Below are 16,300 nucleotides of genomic sequence, written 5' to 3'. Positions count from 1 at the left end.
TTGACATTCCTTTTGTTAGTTCACAAACTGACCTGATCGCAACTTTTTGAAGAGCGTCGATTTCGAGTTTATGATGCGGATGTTGAAGATGACGATGTAATTATGTGGGTTGAAGAATTCGAACGTGCCACTGTTAGAGCAAAAACAAATTACGGTTCTGTAAAAGGTACTGATAGGAAGATTTTATTTAACAAACTTTTTCCTACTGCCAACCTTGATAACATCATTATCTTCATGTTGATAATTTACTGTTCTGAACTCTGGTAACTTCTTTTCTTTTTGTTTCCCCATAATATTTCTTTCCATCATTCCCAACTCTGATAACTCCCTTCACTTTTCTTCTAGACCACCCCACCAGCCCTGAATTTGCTACACCAGTTATTCAACCTCCCTATGGTAATCATTCAGCCAGTGTGACTCCTAAATCGTACATTCGGAAAGTTAGGGTAAGCCACCCATCGCAGTTCCTTCTGCCTCCATATTGTGGCCTCACAGCATCTGCACTCGAAGAGGTTATTTACACAGAAGTTATCAAGCACACCACTGATTCAATTGACTCCAAGATAAAACAGTAATGACATTTACTGTTTTCCTTTTCTCTAGTATTTTAACCCCTCACCGGCAAAACATTTGCTTATATACTATTTTTTCTTTGTTTGCTTTTCAGTATTAGGGTTATTGACATCGATGGGCAGTGGGTCATATTGGAGGAGCTTGCTAATAGTGTGATAGAAGGTGTTCAAGTTTCGAATAATATTGCAGAGCTCCAGATCCGAACTCTTTCTGATTATGTACCCCCAGGGAAGATCATCTTTCCATGGTTGCTGTCAGTATATCTTCACATACATGATATGACGAGCAAGTTCCTAATCAAGCATTTCCGTCATGATGCAAACTACATACTTAGTCACCAAAATCAGGTACAATTTTTTACGTAAACTACATACTTTTCTTCTTTTAAATCGTACAAGCTGTTTTTAGTTGGTCTAACAGGCAATTTTATCAGGCTCTTATTTTGGTTTTGTCAGACATCATACCATTAAAGAATTTTAGCTGGTACCTAGTTATGTTACTTTTCTGTGGTAACTTTCATGTATGCCTACTGGTAACATATGTTGTCGGTGTCCTGATAACTTTGCCTTTTTTAACTGTAAATGCATTGATAACTTCTTGTGTTCATGTGTTCACATTTTTCCTTTCTGTGGTAACTTTCATGTATGCCTACTGGTAACATATGTTGTCAGTGTCCTGATAACTTTGCCTTTTTAACTGTAAATGCATTGATAACTTCATAACTTATTGTGTTCATGTGTTCACATTTTCTTAACAGCTACTGTTTCCAACATTGCAAAAGTTGGGACGTCTACCAAAGGACGGGCATTGGTATGTCTTGTGCCTTAATCTCAAGGCAAAACGATTTGAAGTTCTTGATTCTCTTCGTCCACAAGATAGCCCTTCGCTCATCACACATGCGACGAAGCTTATGAATGGCATTAAAAAGCCTGGTTGATTGCGTACAAGGACTCGAGTAAGCAGATCCAAGACTATGATCTGGTGTACATCGATGTGTTCAAACAGGACAATGGGTTAGTTTTTTTGGCTAGTACTCCATCATTTTTTCCATCTAAATACCCGGTAACTTAGTAGTGTAGCATTTTAAAAGTTCGTTCACCTTTTTGCTTATCTTATTTTGCTTTTAACACATTTTTTATTTTTTTTTCCTTACAGCACTGATTGCGGTTTCTTCGTGTTCAAGATCTTGGAGTTCTGGGATGGTAAAAATATCCCGACAATAACTAAGGAGCAGATCCCGGCGCCGAGGAAGATATTGACAAGCATGTGGCTGGACCATCCTCTTAACAAATGCACGCAATGGCGCTATCACTTGTTCAATAAGGAGTAATTGATGTGAGAAATTTGCACCAATATAAGTTTTGATTTTATGTTTAAGAACGATGATAGTTTTATACATTTTTTCTGGGCTGATTACTATCTTTTTGTACATTTTTGCTGATAACTTATGATAGTGAATGCTGATAACATACTATAACAGGTGCTGATAACTTTCTTTTTCATGGCGTCATAGCATTTTGCTCACAAACAAAGAACGATAACTAATCTCATTCTCATTTCTGAAAATCCCCATTACATTCTGGACGATAACTTACATGTTTCAGTGCTGATAACTTTTCATTACATGGTGTCTCGACACCGTTTTACACAATAAAATGGGTAAAATTGATAAGTAAAATCTCTAACTTGCATTTCAATGCCCATCTAACTTGCATTTCTCAGTGCGGGATGGGTGAGGTACATTTGCGTTTATCATGATCTGTCGACCCGCAGACTCTACACTTCCTCTCTTTTTTTGGCTTTGCAATGTCAAATGGGTGCTGGAATCTTTTCTCTCTCGGACGCCCTTTCGTAGTAGACTTTGGTGGGTCTAGTATCACTCTTGTGTTTGATGATTGGGATCCCTCGGCATGTGAGCCTTGGAACTGGAAAATATTGCCAGACACATGCGTGACAGGAATGCTTCCTTGATGCGCTACCGGGACACCTTCAGTGGCACTAGTCCCTGGTGGTAAAGAAAACATTGGTGCTTCTTTTCCCTCATCTTTTTCCTTTCTTGCTTTCTTTAGCTGCCTCTTTTTTAGTGCATCCATGTCGTCTCTGAAAGCATTAACATGTTTCCTTGCCAATGCCATCCCTTCATTAGTAGTGCAAGCGTCTTTTGCTTGTTCCTTGAAATCATTCAGAATAGATGTATATCTCATGATATTTTTTCCTTCCTCTGTTATACCCTTCTTAACTGTTGGCTGTTGGTAATCAGGCTGAACAAGTTCCTCTTCTGGATCCCATGTCCACCTATCCAGGATATACCTCCTCGGTATCTCGTAGACTCCAATCTGTTCCATTACTCGTAGTATGTGTGCGCACAATAGCCCATCGCGATCAAACTTGCAGCAAGTGCATGAGTATACCCCTTCATCCTTGTTCGCCTGCACATGGTAGTCCCTATCCCCATACTTTGGTAGTATGCCTCGGAGCGAGCACATCCTGAAGGTTCCATCTTGCAAAGTGTCGCATCCGTAAGCAGTCTTTAGCTTCATCTCTACCTGGAACTTGGAGAACAGATTTTGTGTGTATATCCCTCGCATCTGTAACTCGATTGGGTTCAATGAATACATGTTTGCCACTTTGTAAATTGTGTCCACTTGCTCTTTTGCCACAGCCACCATTACTTTCTCCTGGATTGCAGTGTATTGAGTTGCGAATTCAATCAATGAGTTGTTGGGGTTCACGTACTTCTCGAGCACATCATTGAATCCCTCGCTCCTTGCAGTTGTCTGCAAGAATGGAAAGAAATGCTTCATATAGTACACTGGGGCCCAACATTTCCTATTTTCCCACAGCCATTGAAAATGTTCGTTGTCGATCTGGCCATATGTTGGGGAACGTAGCAAAAGTTCAAAAAAATTCTACGCATCACCAAGATCAATCGATGGAGTAATCTAGCAACGAGGGAAAGGGGAGTGCATCTACATACCCTTGTAGATCGTGATGCGGAAGCGTTGCAAGAACGCGGATGAAGGAGTCGTACTCGTAGCGATTCAGATCGCGGTTGATTCCGATCTAAGCGCCGAACCACGGCGCCTCCGCGTTCAACACACGTGCAGCCCAGTGACGTCTCCCACGCCTTGATCCAGCAAGGAGAGAGGGAAAGGTTGGGGAAGACTCCGTCCAGCAGCAGCACGACGGCGTGGTGGTGGTGGAGGAGCGCGGTACTCCAGCAGGGCTTCGCCAAGCACTACGAGAGACGAGGAGGGAGGGAGGTAGGGCTGCGCCAAGAGGGAAAGCAAATCATCTGTTGGGCAGCCCCCATACCTCAAGTATATATAGGGGAAGAGGAGGGGCTGCGCCCCCACCTAGGGTTCCCTCCCCAGGGGTGGCGGCAGCCCCAGATCCCATCTGGGTGGCGGCCAAGGGGGGAGAGAGGGGGGGCGCACCTAGGGTGGGCCTTATGGCCCATCTGCTTCTAGGGTTTGCCCCCTCTCCTCTTCAGGGCGCCTTGGGCCTTGGTGGGAGGCGCCCCAGCCCACCTAGGGGCTGGTCCCTTCCCACTATTGGCCCACGTAGGCCTCTGTGGCTGGTGGCCCCACCTGGTGGACCCCCGGGACCCTCCCGGTGGTCCCGGTACGTTACCGATAGCACCCGAAACTTTTCCGGTGACCACAACAGGACTTCCCATATATAAATCTTTACCTCCGGACCATTCCGGAACTCCTCGTGACGTCTGGGATCTCATCCGGGACTCCGAACAACATTCGGTAACCACGTATATCTATTCCCTATAACCCTAGCGTCATCGAACCTTAAGTGTGTAGACCCTACGGGTTCGGGAACCATGCAGACATGACCGAGACGTTATCCGGCCAATAACCAACAGCGGGATCTGGATACCCATGTTGGCTCCCACATGTTCCACGATGATCTCATCGGATGAACCACGATGTCGGGGATTCAATCAATCCCGTATACAATTCCCTTTGTCAATCGGTATGTTACTTGCCCGAGATTCGATCGTCGGTATCCCGATACCTTGTCAATCTCGTTACCGGCAAGTCTCTTTACTCGTTCCGTAACACATCATCCCGTGATCAACTCCTTGGTCACATTGTGCACATTATGATGATGTCCTACCGAGTGGGCCCAGAGAAACCTCTCCGTTTACACGGAGTGACAAATCCCAGTCTCGATTCGTGCCAACCCAACAGACACTTTCGGAGATACCTGTAGTGCACCTTTATAGCCACCCAGTTACGTTGTGATGTTTGGTACACCCAAAGCATTCCTACGGTATCCGGGAGTTGCACAATCTCATGGTCTAAGGAAATGATACTTGACATTAGAAAAGCTCTTAGCAAACGAACTACACGATCTTGTGCTAGGCTTAGGATTGGGTCTTGTCCATCACATCATTCTCCTAATGATGTGATCCCGTTATCATCAACATCCAATGTCCATGGTTAGGAAACCGTAACCATCTATTGATCAACGAGCTAGTCAACCAGAGGCTTACTAGGGACATGGTGTTGTCTATGTATCCACACATGTATCTGAGTTTCTTATCAATACAATTCTAGCATGGATAATAAACGATTATCATGAACAAGGAAATATAATAATAACCAATTTATTATTGCCTCTAGGGCATATTTCCAACAGTCTCCCACTTGCACTAGAGTCAATAATCTAGTTCACATCACCATGTGATTAACACTCACAAGTCACATCACCATGTGACCAACATCTAAAGAGTTTACTAGAGTCAACAATCTAGTTCACATCACTATGTGATTAACACTCAATGAGTTCTGGTTTGATCATGTTATGCTTGTGAGAGAGGTTATTAGTCAACGGGTCTGAACCTTTCAGATCCGTGTGTGCTTTACGAATATCTATGTCATCTTGTGGATGCTACCACACGCTACTTGGAGCCATTTCCAATAACTGCTCTACTATACGAATCCGGTTTTCTACTCAGAGTCAAACGGATTAGTGTCAAAGTTCGCATCGACGTAACCCTTTACGACGAACTCCTTTGCACCTCCATAATCGAGAAAATTCCTTAGTCCACTAGATACTAAGGATAAGTTCGACCGCTGTCATGTGATCCATTCCCGGATCACTATTGTACCCCTTGACCAACTCATGGCAAGGCACACTTCATGTGCGGTACACAGCATAGCATACTGTAGAGCCTACGTCTAAAGCATAGGGGATGACCTTCGTCCTTTCTCTCTCTTCTGCTGTGGTCAGGTCTTGAGTCTTACTCAATACTCACACCTTGTAACACAGCCAAGAACTCCTTCTTTGCTGATCTATTTTGAACTCTTTCAAAATCATGTCAAGGTGTGCGTTCTTTGAAAGTATCATCGGGCGTCTTGATCTATCTCTATAGATCTTGATGCCCAATATGTAAGCAGCTTTATCCAGGTCTTCCTTTGAAAAACTCCTTTCAAACAACCCTTTATGCTTTCCAGAAATTTTACATCATTTCGGATCAACAATATGTCATTCACATATACTTATCAGAAATGTTGTAGCGCTCCCACTCACTTTATTGTAAATACAAGTTTCTAACAAACTTTGTATAAACCCAAAAACTTTGATCACTCCATCAAAGCGTATATTCTGACTCCGAGATGCTTGCTCTAGTCCATGGAAGGATCGCTGGAGCTAGCATACCTTTTAGCATCCTTAGGACAAAACCTTTCTGATTGTATCACATACAACCTTTCCTTACGAAAACTGGTAAGGAAACTTGTTTTGACATCCAGCTGCCAGATTTCATAAATGCAGCTAATGCTAACATGATTCCGACGGACTTAAGCATCGCTACAGATGAGAAAATCTCATCGTAGTCAACTCCTTGAACTTGTGAAAATTCTCTTTGCCACAAGTCGAGCTTCATAGACGGTAACATTACCGTCCATGTCCGTCTTCTTCTTAAAGATCCATTTATCTCAATGGCTTGCTGATCATCGGGCAAGTTCACCAAAGTCCATGCTTTGTTCTGATACATGGATCCTATCTCGGATTTCATGGCTTCTAACCATTTGTCGGAATATGGGCCCACCATCGCTTCTCCATAGCTCGTAGGTTCAGTATTGTCTAACAACATGATATCTAAGACAGGATTACCGTACCACTCAGGAGTAGTACATATCCTTGTCGACCTACGAGGTTTGGTAGTGACTTGATCCAAAGTTTCATGATCACTATCATAAGCTTCCACTTCAGTTGGTGTAGGTGCCACAGGAACAACTTCCTATGCCCTGCTACACACTAGTTGAAGTGACGGTTCAATAACCTTATCAAGTCTCCACCATCCTCCCACTCAATTCTTTCGAGAGAAACTTTTCCTCGAGAAAGGACTCGTTTCTAGAAGCAGTTACTTTTGCTTCCAGATCTGAAATAGGAGGTATACCCAACTGTTTTGGGTATTCTATGAAGATGCATTTATCCGCTTTGGGTTCGAGCTTATCAGCCTGAAACTTTTTCACATAAGCGTTGCAGCCCCAAACTTTTAAGAAACGACAACTTAGGTTTCTCTAAACGGTGTCGTCCCAACGGAATTGCATGGTGCCCCTTTTAAAGTGAATGCGGTTGTCTCTAATGCCTAACCCATAAACGATAGTGGTAATTCGATAAGAGACATCATGGTATGCACCATATCCAATAGGGTGCAGTTATGATGTTCAGACACACCATCACACTGTGGTATTCCAGGCGGTATTAATTGTGAAACACTTTCCACAATGTCTTAATTGTGTGCCAGACTCGTAACTCAGATATCTCTATGATCATATCATAGACATTTTATCCTCTTGTCACGACGATCTTCAACTTCACTCTGAAATTACTTGAACCTTTCAATAATTCAGACTTGTGTTTCATCAAGTAAATATTCTCAGCATCTACTCAAATCATCCGTGAAGTAAGAACATATCGATATCCTGTCACGACCGGTTTTTCAATAAATTAATTATTGAGAGACCAATCCCTTTTACGGACCAGTAAGGAAGAATTCCTTCTCACTGGTAGACAATATCTTGGTCACAGAAGAAAAATACCAGGAGTACTAAATATAATACAAGGTTGAGCGGAGACTGCCCAACAATTTATTACATGCACGCCGATAAAACAAGACGGCGGATAGGGTGGCATACTACTAACTCACGATAATAACGGTGGTGGAAATATCACCGCGAAGCGAGTGATATGACTCCTGAAGACTACAGCTCTTCGAGCGTCGGAGTGAGGCTCGAGGAGACTTATTGCGGGTGGCGGAAGCGTATATAATACAAGTGACCAATATCGGGATCGCGCAGGACTGACTGGGACTCCTCTAGGCGTCGGACGCGCTATCAAAATCTTCATCCAAGAGATCACCTTCGTCAACATCTGGCCAAATCAACAAGCCAGGTGAGTACTATGAAAGTACTCGCAAGACAGTTCGGACAAAAGATATAACAAATGTAAACATGAAGCATATGAACAATTTATCCAGTGCGTCCAGACATAGAGATAATAACTGGGTGCCAAGCGAGGGTCTGAATGACGCCTCGAGCGGAAACTGCTGAATAGTAATACTGATGCCAAACGAGTGTCTGAATGACTCCTCGAGAGGAAAATGCAGGAATAATAATACTGGTGCCAAACGAGTGTCTGAATGACTCCTCGAGAGGAAACTGCAAGAATAATAAGGCTGGTGCCAAACGAGTGTCTGAATGACTCCTCGAGAGGAAACTGCAAGAATAATAAGGCTGGTGCCAAACGAGTGTCTGAATGACTCCTCGAGAGGAAACTGCAAGAATAATAAGGCTGGTGCCAAACGAGTGTCTGAATGACTCCTCGAGAGGAAACTGCAAGAATAATAATAATGCCACAGTCGGACGTCTGAGCGACATCACATAAAGGGCTTATGACAGAAAATAAAAGCAGTGCGTGCCACAGTCGGACGTCTGAGCGACGTCACATAAAGGGCTTATATTGTAGTTCAATAATACAATAGTTTGGGAACATAAAATATCACAAGTACGCGACAAATATAAAGTTAGTCCATCCACAGGAATAATAATTTAACTGGATTTTCCACTTGAGCTTGTTCACCGGGAACAAGTTTTTCACGCGGATAGATATGGATATACTGATTTCACTACCTGATCATGGATACGATGACTTGGAAGGAATTGACTCTGCAGAGTTTGTACTTAACCACAGCCAACGGATTTCAGTAGTCACAAAGACTAGTTCCGTCTACGGTGTTTTGGAAGAAACACGTCTAACCAGTACACACCCAATTCAACCTTCCGAAGCCAGGGATCACCCTCGGCAACGTTCAAGAAAAACCTTGAGACGGGGAGGCTACAACCTCGCGTAGCATGGGATCAAATTTCTATACGCGCGCTCTAAGGGGGTGCCCCCCCTCTCGGTCTCAACCGGAAACACCCATGCCCCCTGACCGGATGACTGGCTTTAATCCTGGGCCAAGGTACCATCATCCCGGCCTCTCTGTTTGGTGTGTACACGGAAAGAGGTTACCAACTTACTAAACCGCATCCTGGCAAATGAAACATGTGGTAGCACGGAAAGGGGGGAAGAACGATAACGTGACTCCGTCCACGTTAACGTCGGAGAAAGTCGGATGACGCAAGGCTGGTATGCTACAACAGTACCACCTTGCTGCCCTTCATGTCACCACATGGTTAGGCCATCTCTCATCAGAGATCATCGCAACTTTGGAACATGCGGGGAAAAGAACGATAACGTGACTCCGTCCACGTTAACGTCGGAGAAAGTCGGATGACGCAAGGCTGGTATGCTACAACAGTACCACCTTGCTGCCCTTCATGTCACCACATGATTAGGCCATCTCTCATCAGAGATCATCACAACTTTGGAACATGCGGGTAGTTGCCTTACAAGCAACGAGGCATTTACCGACACTCATATGCCACGCACAAACTTTCAAGCAAACATGCAAAACACTTATCATATCAAATGTTCAAACTTGCTTGCCTGGTTCGGAGAAGTCGGAGTCTAGCTCGGCGAAGTTCGCGGCTCCGTCACCTCTTCCGGAACCTACGGCAATCACGAAAACGGGCACTAACGTGAAAACCAACGCGTGCACAGAAACTTCTCCAAATATTTTTCAAATAAATCCCATAAAAAACTAGACAAAATTTGAAGATTGTCAGAAAAAGAATCACTCAAAAATCCCTTTTTATTAAAAAGTTATAAAGGTTTCTGTCTAGGGACTTATCTATAATGAAACAGAAAAGTTCCAGGGTTTTAACTGAGAAAACAGAAAACGGTTCGATTGGAAATGCGCAAGTTCAAGAGGGAAAGCATATTTGCCCGAAGGCGCCAACAGAAAACGGTTCGAGGGAGAATATAACAGAGGCTGACATGCGGGGTCCACATGTCAGGTTTGAAAAGCTCGCCGGCGCCCGAAGACTGCGGTGGACGCCGGCGTCGAACCACGGCGAGTTAGGAGGATCGGAGGGTACCAAGAACTTCAGCGTCTTCTTGCGCGTCGGTGGGTGGTGGACTCGACCAACGGGGAGCACCACGTCGACGACGACACTATCTCCGGCGGACGGCGGCTCGGGTGGTGGTGGAGAACTCCGGTGGAGGGCTGCAAACTTCGAATTGAAGCGCGGGTCAGAGAGAGGGATGCATAGTGAAGCTGCTGGCAAGAGAAGGGAGGCGGAGGTGCACACATGGGGGCAAATCGAGCTGGGTCCCGTGGCGGGTCGCGGCGGCCGGAGTCGAGGAAGGAGACCTCCTCGGGGCTCTTCCAGTGGCTAGGCGTGCTCTAGGTGGAGTGCAGGGATGGTGGGTGCTCGAGTTGAAGCTCGGGGCCTCTATTTATAGGCGGATCAACAGGGTGGCCGTGAACGGAGAATCTCCGGCGAGCGATTACGGCGATGCAGTGGATTGGCAGGAGGTTTGAGTGGCCAGGCAGCATCAGTGGAGGTTACTGGTGTCATTCCACAGCTAAACGGAGTTGGTCTTGGCGTAATGGTGTCGGTCCACGGTGAGATGGCCGCACGGGCTCGACGACGGCAGAGAGCGCGCTCCGCGCCCTGCGGTTCACGACGAGAGCGGCAGCGCGTTCGGGGGAGTGGAAGGCCACGCGGCGAGCTCCGGTGGCTTGGGCGGCGCTGGGTGGCGCCGTCAGCGCCGTGCCTCCCGCTGGCGGCCGCAAAGCCGCCGCTGGCGTCGGTCACGGGGCGGCGCACCTTCTGCAGCTCGTCGCCGACGTCCGCAAGGTGCCAGGCGCTCGCGCGGTGCAGGAACAAGGGGGAGGGGACGAGGAGCAAGGCGACACAGTGGCACTGGCGAGATCGACAACCATCTCTGAAGAAAACGACAGTAAGCCACTGAACTGTTCTCTGAATTGTCTGAACTTGACAATGACCATGCACTGCAGGTGTTCGACAGAAAGATTTGGCTATGAGATAACTTTTTCTGGGGCTGTAACTTGGTGAGGTGACCACTCAATGCACCCAGAGGCTGCCTGATTTTACTTAGAATTTTTGGAGAAAGATTTGAATGAATTTCACCAAATTTGACAAATCTGGCCCAAACTTGCAGCAAGTGTAGTTTGAAAAATTTGAACTGAAGACCAGTGGATCTTCATGGATCTTGGTTGAGGGTTCAAAGGACTAGGAAGGAGAGCTGGTTTGGGGGCAAAAATCAAAACAGAAAGTAGAGTTCCTTTGTAAATCACCAATGGATAGAATAGAGGACAGAAATTTATTTGAATAAGATTTAAATGGAAAATAAACATAGGGGAGGTTCAACTTGCTGGATTAGATGCAAATCATGATCCAAAGGTGAGGGAAGGGTTAGGAGAGAGGATTTGCACTAAGGCCATGGCAAGAAGGAATTGTTGAAAGTGGCAAAGGATTATTCCAAAAGCCATAGTGCAAATTTTCAAAGAGATTTTCAAAAGGCATTTTCCCAAGTGAAAAGCATTTTGTCTTGAGTCCAAATAAAAAGCAAGAACCTCCAAGATCAAAGACAGGTCTTGGGTGAATCCAAATAAAACTCTTGCCATAAAAAAATATTTGAAAGGGAGAGTTCTTTTGAAGAAAACTTTAGATCACCTCCTTCAAGTTAAAAAAAATCTTTTGAAAAATCCAATTAAAAACTTGGGTGTCACATATCCACTGCGTGCCTCAGCACTCATTGGACTGCACACATCAAAATGTATTACTTCCAACAAGTTGCTTTCTTGTTCCATCTTACTGAAAACGAGGCCTTTCAGTCATCTTGCCCATGTGGTATGATTTGCATGTCTCAAGTGATTCAAAATCAAGTGAGTCCAAACGATCCATCTGCATGGAGTTTCTTCATGCATATATACCAATAGACATGGTTCGCATGTCTCAATCTTTTCAAAAACGAGTGAGTCCAAAGATCCATCTACATGGAGCTTCTTCATGCGTTTTATACCAATATGACTCAAGTGGCAGTGCCACAAGTATGTGGTACTATCATTACTATCTTATATCTTTTGGCATGAACATGTGTATCACTATGATCGAGATTCATTTTAGGTGCAAGACCATTGAAGGTATTATTCAAATAAACAGAGTAACCATTATTCTCCTTAAATGAATAACCGTATTGCGATAAACATAATCCAATCATGATTATGCTCAACACAAACACCAAATAACAATTATTTAGGTTTAACACCAATCTCGATGGTAGAGGGAGCATGCGATGCTTGATCACATCAACCTTGGAAACACTTCCAACACATATCGTCATCTCACCTTTAGCTAGTCTCCATTTATTCTGCAGCTTTTATTTCGAGTTACTAACACTTAGCAACCGAACCGGTATCTAATACCCTGGTGCTGCTAGGAGTACTAGTAAAGTACATATTCATATAATGTATATCCAATATACTTCTGTCGACCTTGCCTGCCTTCTCATCTACCAAGTATCTAGGGTAGTTCTGCTTCAGTGACCGTTCCCCTCATTACAGAAGCACTTAGTCTCGGGTTTGGGTTCAACCTTGGGATTCTTCACTAGAGCAGCAAATGATTTGCTGTTTCATGAAGTATCCCTTTTCCCTTGCCCTTCTAGAAACTAGTGGTTTTACTAACCATCAACAATTGATGCTCCTTCTTGATTTCTACTTTCGCGGTGTCAAACATCGTGAGTTGCTCAAGGATCATCATGTCTATCCCTGATATGTTATAGTTCATCACGAAGCTCTAATAGCTTGGTGGCAGTGACTATGGAGAACCATCACTATCTCATCTAGAAGATTAACTCCCGCTCGATTCAAGCGATTGTAGTACTCAGACAATCTGAGCACATGCTCAACGATTGAGCTTTTCTCCCTTAGTTTGCAGGATTAAGAAACTTGTCAGAGGTCTCATACCTCTCGACGTGGGCATTAGTCTGAAATCCCAATTTCAGTCTTTGGAACATCTCATATGTTCTGCGACGTTTCAAAACGTCTTTGGTGCCACAATTCTAAACCGTTAGCATTACGCACTGAACTATCACGTAGTCATCAAAACGTGTATGCCAGATGTTTCGCAACATCTACAGATGACGCTGAGGTTCAGCACACCGAGCGGTGCATTAAGGACATAAGCCTTCTGTGCAGCAATGAGGACAATCCTCAGTTTACGGACCCAGTCCGCATAATTGCTACTATCAACTTTCAACTAAATTTTCTCTAGGAACATATCTTAAACAGTAGAACTAAAGCGTAAGCTATGACATAATATGCAAAGACCTTTTGACTATGTTCATGATAATTAAGTTCATCTGATTATTTAATGAACTCCCACTCAGATAGACATCCCTCTAGTCATCTAAGTGATACATGATCCGAGTCAAACTAGGCCGTGTCCGATCATCACGTGAGACGGACTAGTCATCATCGGTGAACATCTCCATGTTGATCGCATCTACTATACGACTCATGTTCGACCTTTCGATCTCTTGTGTTCCGAGGCCATGTCTGTACATGCTAGGCTCTTCAAGTCAACCTAAGTGTTTCACATGTGTTCTGAGGCCATGTCTGTACATGCTAGGCTCGTCAACACCCGTTGTATTCGAACATTAGAATCTATCACACCCGATCATCACGTGGTGCTTCGAAACAACGAACCTTCGCAACGGTGCACAGTTAGGGGGAACATGTCTCTTGAAATTTTAGTGAGAGATCAGCTTATTTATGCTACCGTCGTTCTAAGCAAATAAGATGTAAACATGACAAACATCACATGCAAATCATAAAGTGACGTGATATGGCCAATATCATCTTGCGCCTTTGATCTCCATCTTCGAGGCGCGGCATGATCACCTTCGTCACCGGCATGACACCATGATCTCCATCATCATGATCTCCATCATCATGATCTCCATCATCATGTCTTCATGAAGTTGTCTCACCAACTATTACTTCTACTACTATGGCTAACGGTTAGCAATAAAGTAAAGTAATTACATGGCGTTTTCATTGACACGCAGGTCATACAATAAATTAAGACAACTCCTATGGCTCCTGCCGGTTGTCATACTCATCGACATGCAAGTCGTGATTCCTATTACAAGAACATGATCAATCTCATACATCACATATATCATTCATCACATCCTTTTGGCCATATCACATCACATAGCATACCCTGCAAAAACAAGTTAGACGTCCTCTAATTGTTGTTGCATGTTTTACGTGGCTGCTATGGGATTCTAGCAAGAACGTTTCTTACCTACGCAAAAGCCACAACATGATATGCCAATTTCTATTTACCCTTCATAAGGATTCTTTTCATCGAATCCGATCCGACTAAAGTGGGAGAGACGGACACCCGCTAGCCACCTTATGCAACTAGTGCATGTCAGTCGGTGGAACCTGTCTCACGTAAGTGTACGTGTAAGGTCGGTCCGGGCCGCTTCATCCCACGATGCCGCCAAATCAAGATAAGACTAGTAACGGCAAGTAAATTGACAAAATCGACGCCCACAACAACTTGTGTTCTACTCGTGCATAGAAACTACGCATAGACCTAGCTCATGATGCCACTGTTGGGGAACGCAGCAGAAATTCAAAATTTTCTACGCATCACAAAGATCAATCTATGGAGTAATCTAGCAATGAGGGGAAGGGGAGTGCATCTACATACCCTTGTAGATCGCGATGCGGAAGCGTTGCAAGAACGCGGATGAAGGAGTCGTACTCGTAGCGATTCAGATCGCGGTTGATTCCGATCTAAGCGCCGAACCACGGCGCCTCCGCGTTCAACACACGTGCAGCCCGGTGACGTCTCCCATGCCTTGATCCAGCAAGGAGAGAGGGAGAGGTTGGGGAAGACTCCGTCCAGCAGCAGCACAACGGCGTGGTGGTGGTGGAGGAGCGCGGTACTCTAGCAGGGCTTCGCCAAGCACTACGAGAGACGAGGAGGGAGGGAGGTAGGGCTGCGCCAAGAGGGAGAGCAAATCATCTGTTGGGCAGCCCCCATACCTCAAGTATATATAGGGGAAGAGGAGGGGCTGCGCCCCCACCTAGGGTTCCCTCCCCAGGGGTGGCGGCAGCCCCCAGATCCCATCTGGGTGGCGGCCAAGGGGGAGAGAGGGGGGGCGCACCTAGGGTGGGCCTTAGGGCCCATCTGCTTCTAGGGTTTGCCCCTCTCCTCTTGAGGGCGCCTTGGGCCTTGGTGGGAGGCGCCCCAGCCCACCTAGGGGCTGGTCCCTTCCCACTATTGGCCCACGTAGGCCTCTGTGGCTGGTGGCCCCACCTGGTGGACCCCCGGGACCCTCCCGGTGGTCCCGGTACGTTACCGATAGCACCCGAAACTTTTCCGGTGACCAAAACAGGACTTCTCATATATAAATCTTTACCTCCGGACCATTCCGAAACTCCTCGTGACGTCCGGGATCTCATCCGGGACTCCGAACAACATTCGGTAACCACGTATATCTATTCCCTATAACCCTAGCGTCATCGAACCTTAAGTGTGTAGACCTTACGGGTTCGGGAACCATGCAGACATGACCGAGACATTATCCGGCCAATAACCAACAGCGGGATCTGGATACCCATGTTGGCTCCCACATGTTCCACGATGATCTCATCGGATGAACCACGATGTCGGGGATTCAATCAATGCCGTATACAATTCCCTTTGTCAATCGGTATGTTACTTGCCCGAGATTCGATCGTCGGTATCCCGATACCTTGTTCAATCTCATTATCGGCAAGTCTCTTTACTCGTTCCGTAACACATCATCCCGTGATCAACTCCTTGGTCACATTGTGCACATTATGATGATGTCCTACCGAGTGGGCCCAGAGAAACCTCTCCGTTTACACGGAGTGACAAATCCCAGTCTCGATTCATGCCAACCCAACAGACACTTTCGGAGATACATGTAGTGCACCTTTATAGCCACCCAGTTACGTTGTGACGTTTGGTACACCCAAAGCATTCCTACGGTATCCGGGAGTTGCACAATCTCATGGTCTAAGGAAATGATACTTGACATTAGAAAAGCTCTTAGCAAACGAACTACACGATCTTGTGCTAGGTTTAGGATTGGGCCTTGTCCATCACATCATTCTCCTAATGATGTGATCCCGTTATCATCGACATCCAATGTCCATGGTTAGAAAACCGTAACCATCTATTGATCAACGAGCTAGTCAACCAGAGGCTTACTAGGGACATGGTGTTGTCTATGTATCCACACA

The 16,300-nt window shown here is 45.3% G+C and overlaps 1 pseudogene; it reads right to left on the bottom strand.

Annotated features, from left to right (window-relative positions):
- Window positions 1–2,449: 2,449 nt before the first annotated feature.
- LOC123055863 (protein FAR-RED IMPAIRED RESPONSE 1-like) lies at window positions 2,450–4,033 on the bottom strand (annotated as a pseudogene).
- Between the last annotated feature and the right edge of the window lie 12,267 nt (window positions 4,034–16,300).

This window comes from Triticum aestivum, chromosome 2D (genome assembly GCF_018294505.1).
Source record: "Triticum aestivum cultivar Chinese Spring chromosome 2D, IWGSC CS RefSeq v2.1, whole genome shotgun sequence".
NCBI lineage: Eukaryota > Viridiplantae > Streptophyta > Magnoliopsida > Poales > Poaceae > Triticum > Triticum aestivum.
Note: the sequence above shows the minus strand (reverse complement) of the source record. Positions and strands in the feature narration are given on the sequence as shown.